This window comes from Lissotriton vulgaris, chromosome 4_1, assembly GCF_964263255.1.
Source record: "Lissotriton vulgaris chromosome 4_1, aLisVul1.2, whole genome shotgun sequence".
Classification (NCBI taxonomy): Eukaryota; Metazoa; Chordata; class Amphibia; order Caudata; family Salamandridae; genus Lissotriton; species Lissotriton vulgaris.
In genome coordinates this window covers 317,857,044-317,875,176 of record NC_141691.1, presented here as the reverse complement: position 1 = coordinate 317,875,176, position 18,133 = coordinate 317,857,044, and the positions used below count along the sequence as shown (strand labels likewise).

The 18,133-nt window shown below is 44.7% G+C and overlaps 1 protein-coding gene across 2 annotated transcripts in view; it reads left to right on the top strand.

Annotated features, from left to right (window-relative positions):
• ADGRG4 (adhesion G protein-coupled receptor G4) overlaps nt 1-18,133 on the top strand; it is a 1,454,718-nt gene that overhangs the window by 114,009 nt on the left and 1,322,576 nt on the right. The window contains exon 1 of one of the 2 annotated variants that reach the window (XM_086918650.1): nt 916-1,299. The exons of the other annotated variant lie outside the window; for it this stretch is intronic. The gene's annotated coding sequence lies outside the window, so the exon portion shown is untranslated. Of the gene's footprint in view, nt 1-915; nt 1,300-18,133 lie in introns of those variants that run through there. 2 annotated transcript variants of the gene reach the window in all.

Sequence of the window (18,133 nt, the reverse complement as noted above, 5' to 3'; positions counted from 1 at the left end):
GGACACTGAAGAAGGAAAAACACAGTCTTTATCTCGAGCCTGTGAAAAGTATTTCTCTAAGTATCACTAAAACCTAGGACCTTTGTAAAATAAAAATAAAAATAAGTAGCTCTACCCGTGGTCCTTGGCCATTCTTACGGGTTCCCTTGTATACTAATACCTACAAGTCGCTAGCCAGCAGCTATATTTTGCCTTATATTTTTATTTCAAACATACCCCTGTTATGCTTAGACAGCAGCATGTTTTCTTTTTCCTTCTTCAATTCTTTTAATTTATTGTGTATATGCTTATTTAGTGGGTGAATGCATGAACTAGTCAATGGGTATATGAATGTATACATGAGTGCAAGAATGATTTACAGAGTGCATAAACGATAATGGCTTATTGAGTGCCCAAAGTCAGCATTTACTGAAGAGGCATTTTCAGTTATCAGATAAACCATTTGGCATTAGCAATGCTTGCTTTATTATTGCTGTGATAAAGTCTTGTGAATGGAGCAGTGCGGATTCTCGTCCAGGGAGCTGGCACCCCCCCCTTACTTTCACCCCATCATACAGGCTGCACTCATGTAAATACCTCATCATTTTTTTTTACATGCTGGGTCCATAAACGCTGCACGCTGCCAGTCTGACACTCAGCTTGAGTCACTATGCTGAGTGATTCTGGGCTAACTATTTGCTGGGCTGATGAGATTACAGCCCTGAGGCCTGTGATGTCATCAGCTAGGCAAACACATAGCCCAAAGGACCAGTCTCCACCTCCTGATGACGAGGGGGTAAAGTTACCCCTGGGCGCTTCATGCTAAAGCCCTATCGTGCTGGGGCTTCGCGTCAATCAGGGAGTGTAGAGCTTGGCCTCCCCACCCATTTCCAATTCGTCACAGGGGTTGGTCCCACCCGGTGATGAGTTGACAAAGGGTGGGGTAGAGGCTGCAGGCAAGCGGGAAGCGGAGCAAATGAGTCTGTACAGTTTCGTCATCGGAATTCTTGAAGAAACACTGCAAGACTCGAGGTGCCTGCACTGACTCGAGGTGCCTGCACAGACTCGAGGTGTCTGCATCCGGTGCTGCACTTTAAGAGTGACACCATTAGCTCTGGTGTATTGTAGGTGCGTCACACATGTATGACACTACATAGCGATGGACTATCTGGCAGCCAGGAGCAGACCCCTGGACCCAGTGGAGGCGTGGAGGGAAGGTGGTGCAGGTGCACCCTGCAGTTGTCTGTGACTTGTACCTGTCCCTCTAGCTGGCAGAGTCCAGATGGCGGCCTGAAGACTCCCAACCCTGTGAACCACGAGGTGAGTGGTTTGTATTTTACGGCACCTTCTGTCCCTGAAAAAGCTTAGATCAGCATTTGTGTGTGCTTTGGTGTTGACTCTTTGTGCATTTCTCCACATTTTTAAATAGCAACTGCGAGAACTCGACTCAAAGACAGAGCTACACAGCTAATGGTTTTTGAACAGCTGGTTTGTACGCACCTAATTAAAAGTAAATCAATAATGGTTTTTGAATAACTGGCATTCTGAACGCCCATATTTTAAAGTAATTTCATTAAACGCACAGTAATAATTTTTGTACTCTGAAGAATTGTGGTGACATAAAATGTGCCTAAGATCAAGCAACTGAAGTTAGGAAGCCCAATTTATCCACGGTTTTCCGGTTTCACTTTACAAATCATCCAGAATTTGAGAGTCAATTAATATTTCCTTGTATTAAGGCTTTGTTTTTGACCTCTTTGTGCATTGGTAGTGTTTATAAGACGACTGCGACCTGACCGTAACCTGAAGGCAGCCCTAATGTTTTTTATACACGTGGTATGCTTAAAGCACATATTTGATTGCAAGTGCTTGCAAACGTGAAAATGAAGGAACAGAGATTTGGTGAGACATCATGTTTGTTTAAGATCGCATAATTTATATGCGGGAGCCCTGATTTATCCATATTTTCAAGTTTCACTTTGTACACATCAGCTACTAATTGCGACCCAAAGGTATTGTTAATTGTTGTATTCGCCCTGTGCCCTGCGTCACTGTCATTGTCGCGCGCTGTGCTCGCGCTGCTGACTTGGTGACATGTCTCGTGTTCGGTCCAACGGTCGACAGTTGCCCGTTTGGTTCCGTCCACGATGGTTGGGTTTTCTACGTCGTATCTAAATAAACGACCCTGCCTGACACGACTCTGGTGTGCCGCCTCCTACTGCTATTTATAACATTTTGGCGACTTTGACGACGGCCGGAGGCGGAGGGTGATCCGAGGAAGAAAAACAAAGTTTGAAAGAAAAGACGACGCGAGAAAGGAAACCCGACCAGAGGAGATTTTCACTGACAAGAGGAAGCCTCTGAAGCATAACGTAAGCCTCTCTTGAAGGTATGTCAGAAAATCGCTCACCGTGAAGGGAACCGCTTTTAAAACTGTCTTCGCCCCAAGCCTGACGGAGTGTTAACTCTTCCTCCTCAGCCGGTCTACGCAGGCGACAGCGCCCCTTGGTGCCTCCTGTATTAAAGGGGAAGTCGTTGCTTAAAGGGGAAGACTTTGCTTAAAGGAAAGGCAGCACAAGTGAGCCCCACTGCTCGGAGGGAGGAACGATTTAAAGGGGAAACGCACACCTTAAGGAAAAGCATTTCGAGCAGATTTCAGCGCAATTCTGCCTACAGTGACACACTCACTTACAAGCAAACTCGCTTCTGTGTGTCACGCAGCCACAAAACGTTTGTCAATAAAGACGACCGTCTTGGAGGAAGGCAAATTTACAGTGACACACACACTCTAAAATCGACCTCGTCACAGTGTGTTACTCAGCTTCTTTCAACTTAAGCGTCAGTGACACACACACTTTAAATTGGGACATTGTGAAATTTACTGAGTGTGCAATATTTTAACACTTTAAATTGGGACATTGTGAAATTTACTGAGTGTGCAAAATTTTATCCTGCTTAACTTTTCCTCTTTTGTGTTTTGCGCATCACTTTTGGGTATTCACTATGAATGTGAGTAATGCTATTCAAGCACCTGTCCCTTTTCTTAGTGCCCCTGGTGAACCCTCAATGGAATGGGATGACTGGTGTGAGGCGTTTGAAAATTATATCATAGCCTTGGATGGTACAAAGTTTTCTGCCATCAGGAAGAAAGCGTTGCTTCTGGGTGCCCTAGGTAAAGAGGGACAAAGAGTATTTAAATATTTGCCAAGTCCGCCTCTTGACATTGATGATGTTTACAAAGATGCTCTGTTTAGACTTTACACTAGATTTGCTAAGCAAGAAAATGTTGTGATGCGCAGACACAAATTCTATACTGCTCCTCAAAAGGAAAATGAAACAATAGATGAATTTGTCTCTAGGCTAAGGGAACTCTCTATGAAATGTCAGTTTGGGAACATACAAGATGAGATGATTCGAGATCAGTTAATTGTGCAATGTTTTAGTAAAAAAACACAGGAAAAGTTGTGGGCAGCTAAAAACCCCACCCTTACTGAGGCAATTACCATTGCTAAAGTCGCTGAAGAAAGCGATAGGTGTATGAAGGAGCTTAAAAGAATACAACTGGGACACAATAGTTGTCAGGAGGTTGCGAGTTTACAGGCAGATGCTTCAGAGAGCATTGGTTTAATACAAGGGAAACAGACGAATAAGGGGGGGAAACCCACAACCTCTTTTAATAAAAGTGGTACAAGCAAGTTTAGACCGACTACACGGTCTTGTAATAGGTGTGGAAGTCCTTTTCATTTAGCTGATTGCAAGAATTGTACGGCTTTGTCCAGGGATTGTTTAAAATGCGGGAAGAAAGGGCATTATGCGCGGATGTGTAGAACTATTGGCTCAAGAAAGGTTGCCATGGTTGAGAGCGAAATTACTGATGATGAGGCGGAAGTAATGATGATTACGTCTGCTGGCAGCTTAAAGTCAACTGAGGATGTTGTCCTATCTCGGCCTAGAGCAGATTTCGAATTGAATGGTATTGTTGTTAATTTAATGGTGGATACAGGGTCGCTTTACACAATCATCCCTAAGAAATTGTATAATTCAGCTTGCACTGGTTCTATTTTAGTGAAATCTGACATTACACTAAGGGGTTACCAAGGTGTGAGCATTGGTGTCCTTGGATACTTTGAGGCCAATATTAAGTTCAAAGGGAGAGTCACCCAGGGGAAAGTTTATGTGTCCCCACATGGCCCTGCTATTTTAGGATGGCTACACCAATACGAGCTCAACATAAGGGTGAACCCGAGAGCTGATCCACCTGTTATGTGTGTGGAGGTTGAGAGTGCAGCATGCAATATAGTACAGGAGAACTTAGTGGTTATTCTTAAAAAGCATGAAAGCATTTTCAGTGAGAAGTTGGGGGAGGCCGTTGGTTACCAACATGTTATCAAAACAAAAAAAAGTGTAGCACCTGTGAAACATACTGCTAGGAAGATACCCCTATCTGCAAGAGATGAGGTCAGAAAGGTTATCAAGCAATTATTGGAGGATGACATAATTGAGCCTGTGGAGGCCACACAGTGGTTGAGTCCTGTGGTTATCACACAGAAACCGGACAAATCCTTGCGCTTCTGTGTGGACATGCGGAGCCTTAACAAAGCCGTGATAATGGATAACTTTCCGCTTCCAAACATTAATGAGATTGTCCTGAGTTTGGGAGGAGGCAAAATCTTTTCAAAATTGGACCTTCGCAGCGCATACCACCAGGTTAAGCTCCATCCGGATTCAAAGCAGTTCACATCGTTCATCACTCCGGAAGGAACCTACCAATTCAAAAGACTTCCTTTTGGTCTCTGCTCTGCAGCAAGCGCTTTCCAAAGGATCATTACAGACGTACTCAAAGACATTCGAAGGGTAGTATTTTTCCAGGATGACATCCTGATTCATGGTTTGGATGTTGGTGACCATGATGTTATCCTGGACAAAGTTCTCTCTGCTCTCTCAAGGGCAGGATTAACATTGCGCAGAGGAAAATGTGTGTTTGCTGTGGAGGAAGTAGACTACCTGGGGTACCACGTATCTGGCCGTGGCATACAACCCAAAAAAGACCCAGTAAGTGCTATATGTAATGTGTCTGAACCTGATGACAAAGACAAACTAAGGTCTTTTATGGGCATGGTTGAGTACTATGCGAAATTCGTAAAGAACTTTGCAGAAAAGGTTGAACCCTTGCGAATTATCTTGCGAAAAGGGAAAGGTTTTACTTGGGGTACAGATCAGAGGAATGCCTTTCTATTGATCAAGCAGAACATATTGGATGCTAACATTCTTTCAAGTTTCGTGCAGTCATATCACACCATTCTTACTGTTGACGCCAGTTCTGTTGGGATTGGTGCCGTTCTAACACAAAAAGGGGGTGGCAAACTGAACACCATTGCTTTTGCGTCGCGTTCTCTGACTGAGACTGAAAGGAATTACTCGGTCATAGAGCGTGAAGCACTGGCGGCTGCGTGGGCAACTCGGTATTTCAGGGTGTATTTGTGGGGAATCACCTTCACACTCAGAACAGACCATAAGCCCCTGTTGAAGGTTTTAGCCCCTGGGGGGATTAGGAACTGCTCTGGGAGGTTAGCGAGGCTTGCTGTCAGTGTGCAGGAGTTTACATATAGTGTGGAATACTTGCCTGGTTGGTGCAACAGTGTAGCCGACTGCCTATCTAGATTACCTGACACTAAAGTGTCGCCTGAGGAGTTGGTGACCGAAAGTGTGGTCGCGTTCTTGGATGACTTAGAAAGCGACTTACCCAGCTCTATATCTAGGAGGGAATGGATTGAGGAAATGGGGAAAGATCCTGTTATGGTTGGCCTATCCAAGATGTGCAAAGAAGGGGTGTCAAGGCAAAGTACAGTCTCACCTGCTCTTAGGCCTTATGTCCAGTTACAAGATGAGATTTCTTTACAAGGGGAGCATATCCTTGTGAGGGGTGAGAAATACATACCTCCGGTATCCCTCAGACCCCGTATCATTGCCCTGGCGCATGAAGGCCATCTAGGCCAAACTCTTACTGGCAAACGGGTCAAAGCTGATTTCTGGTGGCCGGGGGTAGATGCACAGGTGAGGAGTTGGGTTGAGCAATGCCAGCCCTGCAAGGAGTCTGAAAAGAGGTTGCAGGTTTGTGCGGGCAAAGGTGACATGGGGAAAATTATCACAGACGATGGTGTATGGCAGAAAGTCTGCATTGACTTTATAGGCCCCTTTCATGACTTGACTGATGCTGAGAAGTTCGCCTTGGTATTGGTGGATTCTTCTTCAAGGTGGGTTGAGGTTGCTTTCATGAAAAGCATTACTGCTGAGTCCACTGTCAGGGCCCTTGATGAGATATTTCGGCGTGAGGGTATTCCCTCAATGATGTTAACGGATAATGGCACGCAGCTTACCTCTGCCATTATGGAGGATTACTTTATTTTTCTGGGAGTAAAGCATTTGCGTACATCGCTTTACAACCCACAAGGGAATGGACTTTGTGAGCGAATAAACAGGCTGGTTAAGGGCACTATGCAGCTCGCCTTAGCGTCAGGACACCCTGTGCAGAAGGAAATTAAAGAAATGCTGTGGGCATACCGCACAACTGTTCATAGCAACATGTCTGTAACACCTTTTGAACTCATGAGGGGGAGGGTGCCAGGCACGAAACTCATTCCTACTTGGCTACATGAGAAAAAGAACAAGGTGGGAGGCGACATTCGGGGTAAAGCCCTCTCTACCAAAATAGCTGAAGGGGACCTGGTAAAAGTTAAACCTGGAGGTAATCAAAGGATGTTCACCCAAAGGTATTGTTAATACTACTCAGATCTTGCTCTATAGTAATGTGAGCCACTTGCAGGATCTACATAGCAACTGCCTTGCCTTTTAGTTAGTGCACTAATGGTTCATATTTAAAAACTCTCATTTCAATGAACACTTCAGTGCAAAGATAAAAACAGGGAGAGTCCACATATGTTGTAACATACAGGGAAATAAGCAGATTTTATGTGAGAGGTGGTCCCCTTGATTATGGTGAATACGTTTTTAGCTATGAATGTCATGGGGCCTAATGACGCCTAGAAACATTGAACCTTGCTATCGTATGGGCAGTAGAATAGAGCCACAACTGTGGTGCAGTTAAAACGACATCATTTTATTAGATTTCCACTGAAAATGTTGATTGGCAGCCCAAAAAGTGCTGTTCCCCCATAACGTGCCCACCCCCAAAGGCCAAGCTCAGTCCTACCACTGTCAAAATTCACCTACCGCCACTGGAATGGAGTCATGGTTGGAAAGCATCTGAGACAGTAGTGTGACATAATTGTGATATGGTCTCAAGGGAGGCATCGAAAGTTAATTAAAAAGCTCAATGTCACACATTATTTTAGGAAGAATGAAGAATATTTCTTGCTCCTATAGATCTTGGCAAGATCACTGACAAAGTGATTGGGGTTGGAAGAGTTTACCGTGCAATTTTATCAGACAAAACCAGGTGATAGCTTACTATTTTTAGGTAATATGTTTGCCTAGCCAGTAAGGGGAATACAACTTCAAGGGAGTATGAAAGGGTCATAGATGGAAATCATGCCGAAGAAGGGTGCAAGTTTTTTTTGTGTGTGGAGTTTTATATAGCACGAACTAGACCCCCAAGGTATCAGAGGGCTTTACATGAGCACCAGTTACATTACAGATGGACACATTCATTTTTGTTAGGCACGGGGAGATTACGTGATTTGCCCAGAATTACAGAATGTTGAGCGTCCCTGCTGAGACTCGAACCCGGTTCCCCAACTCCACGTCGACTGCCCTACCCGTTAGGACACATTCTCGCCCCGTCAGGACACATTCTCGCCCCTAGTTAAACATTTAAATTGCTCTTGAATATTGATTTAAAGCTTCTTCTAAAAGTATATGCATCCCCTCTAGAACAAAGAAGGTAGTAAATTCCAGAAAATATGGCATTGATAATATACAAGTACTTATTAACTTAAGTGTGTGCAAGGTTCAAAAGGAGGCTTTCGTAGCAAAAATCTTTGATGCTGAATCAGCATTCGACTACGGCCATTTGTTGAATATTGATTGAAAGAATATGGCTTTGGAGTTATGCTCCTGAGATAGTTTTCTATGTGCGTCAGCACAGCCTGCCTCAGGCCTGCTGCACCTCCCACGTATGGGCCACTGTGATATTGATGGATAGAGGGCCAGCGTGAACTGGTTAATGTTTGATTATAATCTTGAAGACATGGAGCAATATGAGGTTCCATGTCCCGATTTCATTCCCCGGTGCCAGAACAATGGATTTTTAACAATATTCACTGGTCTAAAATTTCTTTTGCATGATGTGTGTTGTACTCTTTTACTATCTGAAATGATTGCAGGTAAAATTAAAATGTAATCAGTATTCAAATAAAAGGCTACTGTTGTGAAAAAGTTGGTGGGATCAGCTTCAATTGGGAACAGTGAAACCCAACATGGGTGTCAATTATTACCTTTTCTTCTGGATCTTTCGACTACGCAGAACTTAGAAATGCAGGGAGTTTCACCTGGTGCAGATTAAACACACACTTTATGCAGATGATGTTATTACTTTTCTAAAGTGCTGAAGTTACAAATCGATTTCGTTTTCAAATGCTACAGTTTTATGGGAACATTTCAGAGCATAACAAAAAGTGAGGAAACAATGAGGCTTTTCCGACCACACCCTGTGGTAATAAAGCATATATCTCTGTATGGAATAGAAAATGAACAAAGGAAAGAATGGGATATACAGGAGTAAAAATTATTAAGGTGGTTTAATTGTGTCATGCTTCCAAGTTGTTCCCAATCGGTTCACCTATTTCTCAACCCAGGGAGTCTCATCCAAAGGTGCCACCTACCCAGTCCATGACCCTGCTTGCTAATGCTAGATATGCTAGATATGATTCCATATGTGCTTCAAAGCCATCAGAGCCTCAAGAGTCAGTGGAGTGTGCTGCACCAGACACGACCTGCTGGAGTGCTAGTGTGGTGCAAACGATTGTTGATTGGAGTTTATTCCTCTTTGTTGGCAGTTACCCTAAAGATTAATCCACTTTAGTATGAGAGGTGAAATCAAAATTGATTATATATGTACTTTGCACACACTGAACTAACGATACTACTCAGTTAAGCATTATTATACCAATTTGCTCCTGTTTAAATCTCTTTTTTTGCATTCATTTCAACATTTCTGATGAAGTGGTTTGTACATTTCAAGAACTTTCATTTGGAATCAGTGTTTGCATATTCCTGAGCAATTTGACTGGCAATAAGGAACATTCAGGATTAAAAACATACAAATGAAAGCATAAAGAATGTTTGCAATTGTGAGAGAGAGGGAATTCTCTTGTTTACAGTGGAATATTTCCTTTATGCTTATAGAATATTTAACCCTGTGCTGAGTCATCATATTTTGTCGATATTGTTTGACGTGGAAATCTCAGAATATGAAGCACTTTGACTCTCATTGAATTGGAATTTGGCCATTATCAAAAGATGTAAAATTGTTTATTTTTGTACCTTTAATAATCAGTATTCATAAAGCATGACTAATCACCTGATAGATTATACAGGCGCATGCAGGCACAGAAGTCTTGGTCAAGCAGCCAGGTCTTGAGGGCCATTCGTAATTCTGGAAGTGAAGTGATGTGACTGAGGAGTGTGGAGAGGGTGTTCCAGGTTTTTGCTGCGATGTGGGAGAAGGAGCATCCTCCACTCCTGCTTCGGTAGTTGCAGGCAGTATGGGCAAGTGAAAGGGATGCAGAGAATAGACTTCTCGAAAGTTGGTGGAAGCTCAGGCTGTGGTTAATGTATGCGGGTCTCTGGTTGTGTAGAGCCTAGTGTGCGTGGGTTGGCAACTTGAATTGGCATCTCTCTGTACGGGAAGCCAGTTGAGTTGCCTGAGGTGGGATGGGATGTGGGTTCTTCGGGGAAGGCTGAGGATGAGTCTGGCTATGGCGTTCTAAATGGTCTGAAGTCTCTGTAGGAGGTGTGTGGTGATTCCTACATGGAGTGTGTTGCTGTAGTCAAGTCAAGTCAAGTCAAGTCAAGTCAAGTCAAGAAATTTATATAGCGCGCTACATACCCAGAGGGTCTCAAGGCGCTTGAGGAGGGGGGGGGAATTACTTCTCGAATATCCAGGTTTTAAGTTGCTTTCTGAATGCTAGGTGGTTTTGAGTGAGGCGAAGGTGCAAGGGAAGTGAGTTCCAGGTTTTGGCCGCTAGGTAGGAGAATGATCTTCCTCCCATGGTGGTTTTGTTGACGCGGGGAACAACGGCGAGGGCTTGGTCGGAAGAGCGCAGCTAGCGGGAGGGGGTGTAGAAGGAAAGACGTGTATTGAGGCAATCGGGTCCAAGTTCGTAGAGAGCTTTGTGTGCGTGGGTGAGGAGGCGAAAAGGTATCCTCTTATTGACGGGGAGCCAGTGGAGGTCTTTCAGGTGAGCAGAAATGTGTTCTTTGCGCGGGATTTCTAGTATGAGTCTGGCTGATGCGTTCTGGATGCGTTGGAGTTTTTTCTGAAGTTTTGCGGTGGTACCGGCGTAAAGGGTGTTTCCGTAGTCCAGGCGGCTTGTGACCAGTGCGTGGGTGACCGTTTTTCTAGTTTAGGTGGGGATCCAGCGAAATGTTTTTTTGAGCATGCGAAGAATGTTGAAGCAAGATGAAGAGACGGCGTTGACTTGTCTGGTCATCGAGAGTGAGGAATCCAGGATGACGCCTAGGTTCTGTGCGTGATCTGTCTGGATGGGTGCTTTTCCAAGGGCTTCTGGCCACCAAGAGTCGTCCCAAGCGGAGGGGGAGGTGCCTAAGATAAGGACTTCTGTTTTGTCTGAATTCAGTTTCAGACGGCTATGCTTCATCCATTCGGCTACCTCTTTCATTCCTTCATGAAGGTTGGTTTTGGCGGTGTTTGGGTCTTTGGTGAGTGAGAGGATCAGTTGAGTGTCATCGGCGTAGGAGATGATGTTGAGGTTGTGTTGGCGTGCGATGGTCGCGAGGGGGCTCATGTATACGTTGAAGAGGGTGGGGCTGAGTGAAGATCCTTGTGGCACGCCGCAGATGACTTCAGTGGCCTCTGACTTGAATGGTGGGAGGCGTACTCTCTGAGTTCTTCCGGCAAGGAATGAGGTGATCCATTCCATTGCTATTCCTTGGATTCCGATGTTTCTGAGTCGTTGTAACAGGGTGTTATGACAGACTGTGTCGAAGGCTGCGGAGAGGTCGAGGAGAATGAGGGCGACTGTGTCTCCATTGTCCAGTAGAGTTCGGATGTCGTCTGTTGCTGCGATGAGTGTGGTCTCAGTACTGTGTTTGGCTCGGAAGCCGGACTGTGAGGAGTCGAGGGATTTGTTGGCTTCGAGGAAGGCGGCGAGTTGGTTGTTGACAGCTTTCTCGATGACTTTGGCCGGGAATGGAAGGAGCGAGATGGGGCGGTTGTTTTTGAGTTCGGAGGGGTCAGCTGTGGGTTTTTTCAGAAGGGCGCTGAGTTCGGCGTGTTTCCAGCTTTCTGGGAAGGTGCCGGAGTTGAGGGAGCAGTTGATGACGTCTCGGAGGTGTGGTGCTATGATGGAGTCTGCTTTGTTGAAGATGTGGTGAGGGCATGGGTCTGTGGGGGATCCTGAGTGGATGGAGTTCATCAGGCGGATGGTGTCTTCAATGGAGATTGGGTTCCAGTCATTGAGGATGTTCAAGGGGGGTGAAGGTGCGGCTGAGGGTTGGGTGGGTTGGTCTTCGGGTTGATTGCCAAAGCTGTTGTGGATGTCAGCGATTTTGTAGTGGAAGAACGAAGCTAGGGAGTCGCAAAGGGTTTGAGAGGGGGTGATGTCGTTGGAGTTGGCAGTGGGGTTGGTAAACTCTTTGACAATGTTGAATAATTCCTTGCTGTTGTGGGTGTTTTTGTCTAGTCGGTCTTTGAATGCGGTTTTCTTGGCAGTCCGGATCAATTGGTGGTGTATGCGGGTGGCGTTTTTGAAGGCGTCCCTGGTGTTGGTGTTAGGGTCTTTTTTCCAGGCCTTCTCAAGGGAGCAACAGAGTTTCTTGGATTTCTTAAGATCCTCGTTGAACCAGGGGGCGTTTTTGCTGCCTAGTTTGATTTGACGTTTTTTCAAAGGTGCTAGGTTGTCGGCGGTGTTGGTTAGCCATTGAGTGAGGTTAATGGCTGCTTGGTTGGGGTTCGATGAGTGGGCAGGGGGGTTATGAAGAAGCGATGTGGAGATCTGGTCAATGGTGATTTTGTTCCAGTTTCTTCTCAGAGTAGGTTGAGGGTGGTTGTGGGTTATGGTCTTATTGTAAACAAAGTGAATGCAGCTGTGGTCCGTCCATTGGAGAACTGTGGTGTGACTGAAGGAAATATGTTTGTTAGAGGTGAAGATAGGGTCGAGGGTGTGTCATGCGTGGTGTGTGGGGGTATAAACAAGTTGTTTGAGTCCGAGGTTGGCGAGATTGTCCAGAAGGGTGGTGGTGTTGTTGTCGTTGCTCTTTTCCAGGTGAAAATTGAAGTCTCCCAATAGAATGTAGCCCTCGGAGGAGAGGGCGTGTTGGGTGATAAAATCAGTGATGTCTTCAGTGAATTGTGCACGGGGTCCTGGTGGCCTGTAGAGGAGGGTACCTCTGAGTGTGGTCTTGGGGTCGGTGTGGATCTGGAAGTGAAGGTGTTCGGCGCTAGAGAGGTTGACGTCCGAGCTGGTTGTGATGCGGAAGGAGTTCTTATGGACGATGGCGATGCCTCCTCCTGTTTGGTTGGTGCAATCTTTTCGGATGATCTTGTAGCCTTCCGGGATGGCTATGGCGTTGTCTGGGGCTGAAGAGGCGTTCATCCAAGTCTCAGTTAGGAAGGCGACGTCAGGAGAGATGGTGTCTAGTAGATTCCAAAGGTTGATGGCGTGGCTGTGGACCGATCGGGTGTTGAGTAATGCATTTTAGGTAGTTGGCGTCAGATCTATGTTTGGTGTTAGTGGATGAGGAATTGGTTTTTGTGCCGTCAAACTTGCAGGGGTTGCATGTGAAGGGTCCATGGGTGTGTCCGGGTGCGGCTTGGGCGCAGTTGGGGAGTCGGCCGGGGTTAAGTGCAAGGAGGGAGAAGGAATTGTATGTAATGCGGGTGGGCGGGGCCTTACGGGAACCAGGGGGTCTGGCGCTGGGCGCGGTCTCAGCGTGGACGGGCGTAGACGGGCTTACCTTTGGCGCACCTTCGGCGCGGCCGTAGCGCGTGGACGCTGCACGTTGGGTCATCAACCTTAAATGGATAGTGGAGGGGGCGGAGCGTGGGAGGGTGAGCAGCTGGGAGGCGTTAGCGGGGAGGAGGGGCGGGCCAGGGAAGAGGCAGCAAAACAAAATGGAGGTCAAAGGGGAGGCGAGGCAGGGGCAGCAAAACAACTGTGATACCGAGTGCAGCTAAAGTCTCACCAGGCACTTCTAAGACTCAGCAATGTCGCGCTTCTCCGAACAACAATGCAAGCGGCACTATGGTAGCGCTATATATTGTAATATGCAGGCGACGAGATGTAGATCTAATACCAGTCACAAAAGCACAATTCAAGCACAATGACAAATGCCAAAACGATACCACTGGATTTCTAATGCGTGGCGTGATATTGCAGGCTGCTTCCAAAGGTGCGATCAGCAGATGAATGCAGCGTGAGGTCGGGGAGCTGAGGGGGAGCGTCCGATCCAGAGCGAGTCCAGTTGGCCAGTGATGAGGACCTGTGTTATGGTGTGTCTCGTGTGTGGGGATAGCCACCTGAACATCTTACGTGAAGTGAAGAAGCAGTTGGAGGAGACGCAGTTGATCTGTGATATCATGGTGAGCTTGATGTTAATGATGATTCTAAGGATTGTGGCGTGGTCTGAGGGAGTGGGTGCAGGTACTAGGTCTGATGGCCACCAGGAGTCATTCCATGTGTTGCTGCTGTTGCCAAAGATCAGTACGTCCGTCTTGTCTGTGTTCAGCTGCAGGCAGTTGTTCTTCATTCAGTTGGCGATGTTTGTCATGCGTCTGTGAAGTTGGTTCTGGTGGTATTGGTGGGTTTGTCTGTGAGTGAGAGAATGAGTTGGGGGGCGTCTGTAGGAAATTATGTTGAGACCGTGGGATCTGACAATATTGACCAGTGGGGTCATATATAAGTTGAAGAGTCCTGGGGTTGGGAGGTGAAAGGTGGGAGGTGGTTCCTCCGGGTTCTTCCAGTGACAAACGAGGTGATCCATCTGAACACGTCCCCCCAGATGCCAATATGGTGGAGTGTTTCGATCAGCGTGTGGTGTTGAAGGCTGACGAGAGGTCACGGAGTGTTACGATGCCATTTGTATCTGTGATCAGGGTACTTTCTGTGTTGTGATTACTGCAGAAACTGGATTGGGAGGCGTTGAGTAGCCGGTTCTGCTCCAGGTGTCATGAGTTGATTGTTCATTTTTTCCAGTACCTGTAAAATCCTTTAAGGAATCTTTGTGAAGCAATTGCAAACATGTAAGTTGTAAGTCAAAGCTCAGAAATTAAATTAATTCACACAAGACAAATTTGCAGTTCTAAGACAGGTCACCTCTGTATCCTATCTCATTAGGAGATGATGAAAACTATTGATGAAGGTACAGTGTTAGCAAATATGGACTAACAGTGTCATTAAAAGAAAGTCCAGTTCATTCTCCAGCTGCTGCATGATGCAATACATGTGTAACTATAAGAGGCAAGTAAGCGACTTCAAAGTATATAATGTCCTGAAATAGTTACAACTGAAAAATGAAGGAAGCTGTGAAATTCTATGAGATGCCTCCTGGGTGAAATGTTGGGTAGAATGATGTTTTCTTCACGAATATGTAGGATATTTGTTTTTTCATATGTTCATCAGTAACATACCAATGTACTAACTTAGGTAGGTGGCAAACCGTGACCACAAATGACATGATAAAGGATAACCAAAACAAACACAGCACATTTAACTCCATATAAACATGATACTGTCTAAAGACCTTAGACTGAGGTAAATGGGGCAGTGGATTTATAAGATAAGCTACAAAGACTTCATAATGTATGTATGTATTGGTATTTTTATAGCACCAACTAGTTAGGAAGCAACGGAGCACTGTACATTATTTTGGAAAATGAGAGATGGTCTACAAGATTGTGTGCATCGAATTCGGATTGCACAAATGCAATTCACACAACATATTTCACATTTTAAGCACACAGAGGTTATGTTATTTCCCCAGAATTGCATAATGCTGAGGCACGAGGCACTGAAAAGTGCTCAATGCCCCACACACCCTGGGAGTGTGCATTAGTTTTTTGGGGGACTTTCTTTTTAAAAATAAAAATTAATTGTAACTTTGCCATAGAGCTTTTGATGGAGCAGTCCTGCAAAGTTATAATGCATTGGCAGGATCCGCCTTGATGGTTGTTCTGTAGTGTAGTTCCTATATTCTCAATAGGCTCTGCGCATTGGAATAATATATCCTATAGATTTGACATAGGACTTGTGTCCACTGGGTCTCTATCGAATATATTAGACTTAATTATGAATGCCAGCTAGCTCAGAGGTCACTAAAAACGTTCTCGAATTCCCAAGAAGGGATTAGTTTCTGTGAACCGCATAAACATGACAACTTTGTTTCCCCCCAGAATAAATGTATCTTCAGAGTCGTGGAAACAATAGATAGAACTTTTACTTAGTCAATCGTGCATGCTTCTTTTCATCAGAGGTGCAGAGAAATAGAGAGACAGGCGTTTTCAATAAAAGGATTTATTGAACAGTCTTCTTTCTCATGCAAGTAAAGTGAACTGCTACAACCGTAATACTGGTGGCAAAGTATAATGCGTACAGCAGGAAGAGTATTATAAAATAATACTGTAAAAGCATTGTATGGTTTCTTAAACCATAGATTAATACATACATAAATAACAAAGGCTAAAAGTCCTCAACTGGTGCTTCTAAAATACGCCTACCCCAATGTACCTAACCTAAGTCTAGTACATGGGAAGAAGTAAGTGTGGTGTAGCATAGGTTTAGTTTCTTTGCCAAGAATCTATCCAAGATTTCTCTAAGGGGCTAATCAGCTCCGTACCTTGGTTTTAGAATGAAGGAGGTCTGGTATCTCTGTCTCGGACTCTATTTCCCAACACCCCACGAGGGGAGATTGGAAACACTGGAGCTGGATTCTCAGTGAGAGAAAGGACAGCTTCTCGATCAGTGCGTCAGCAGGAGGGTCGGCTTCCTTCTGCACTTGCTGTAGCGAGCTGCGTCGGGCAAGTAGATAGTTTGAGTTGCTCCGAACCACCGTGAGTTTGCTAGGGCAAGTGTCGGCATATTTATACCTTGAAGGTGTCTAGTTTGGCGTAAAGTCGGGCATAATAACGTCATCAAAGAACCCCAAGGGAATGGTAGTTCTTTGAAAACTCCATGAATTCTTGGACAAATCAATATTTAAGCAAGGGGATGTCCCTGACTGCTTAAGCCGAGTTTTCCAAGAAATCGTTGTGGCTTTGTGGAACGAGTGAAAGTAGCCATGCCTGTATTTGGACTGCATGGGCTTATGTCTAAATATGGTTATGATTTCTTTGCCTATATAAGGGCAATGTGAATTGTACCTTTATAAGGGCATGAATTGGTAAATTTCGCTCGGATCCTAAAACGCCATACAACACCCACTTCACTTTATTATGTTCGATATTACAAAATTTCTAAGCATTTAAAACATATCTAAAGCATGATGTGTAAAACCCGACCCAAAATACATGAAATGCATTTGAAAATGGTTGTACACGAAAGATGAGCATTTGTGCTGTACGCGTTTTAAAAGCAATGTTTTCATTCAAAGCATACAGTAGGATATTCGAAATACTATCTGAATGAATCATGAAAGTACATTTATGAAATGGCTCTTGAATACAAAAGAAAAGTCGAGACCATTCCATGACAGAATATAAAAATTATTTGGTTGTGGACAAGGTCAAATATTGTCTCTTGGAAGTGTTTCAAAGAATTCTTGTTCTCTAATAAAAGTTCTACTTTAAGCAGATTACTTTGTGCCCCCAAAAAAATCATTTTTGGAAAAAGTCAAATTGCAGAAAAATAGAGTTCTAAAGTTGGAAGTTTTGTTTTGAAAAGTGAAGGTCGAATACAGAGTCCCATAGAACGCTGTGTGCTAACTTCAAAAAGTAATTCTCGTTGTTTGGAGAAAACATCAAATCTTCTACGCTGGTAAAGAATTTGTCTACCACAGTAGGTGAAAGTTGGACCACTTTGTTAAGTAAACTGATTGCACAAAAATGTGAAGCATCGCCGTCAGCGTTAGCTGCATTAGCAATGTTCGAAGGAGATGGATATGGTACCTGTGTGCCTATCGATCCACGTATCTCACCGCCAGGGGATTGGGTCTGTGAGACCTCAACGAATGCCGTCATCAGGATTGGTAGCTGCTGGGGACAGCACAATGCATGAGCCGTTACCGAACCAAGCAAAGTATCAACATCCGTTGGCAGTGCTGATGGGAGTGTTAGATAGATGTCCAACACGCATTCTTCTCCACATAGCAGGCATCGTAGAACAGGTAGGATGCAATATTGCCAGATTGGTCGGAATGATACTAACCATGTGGTATTCAGGTCTCTTAAACGAGCCAGGCCCAGAATCTGTATCATGCGCTCATGACACTTCATTGCCAGGAGAGTGTTCTCTGAGGTAATCTGGGTGTCGCTGGTTACCGGAATTGCCATATGTGAGCAAAAGGAACAAAAATAGTATTCCTGATACGAGTCCCAAAATTAGAGGCAAGCCGCCGAATACAGAGTGCACGAAGTTTGGAAATATGCCGAGGACTGCTTCAAAAGGTGCTGATAGTCCTGAAAAAACTGTCTTAAATACATGTACAATACCACCAGTATCAGACATGTTTAAGATACGACCTAACATTTCTACCTAATGTACAGGGCAGTTTGTTGATATTAGGGCATGTATCTATGCAGAGGACCTTGCAACTTGTAGTTCATACGTCTATTTAGACGAGGTCAGTGGAACAGTTCTTTTTGTAAAAGAATGGCTTTCATTCTGCTTAAAGTATCAATTCGTATAAAAGGGATGTGCAGTGAAGGCCATAACGGCGACTCCCCATCTGTCTTATTATTAGGAAACAATACTTGCATACAACAAGTGACTGTGGCTGACACAGTTACGAGATAGGCTGTTCC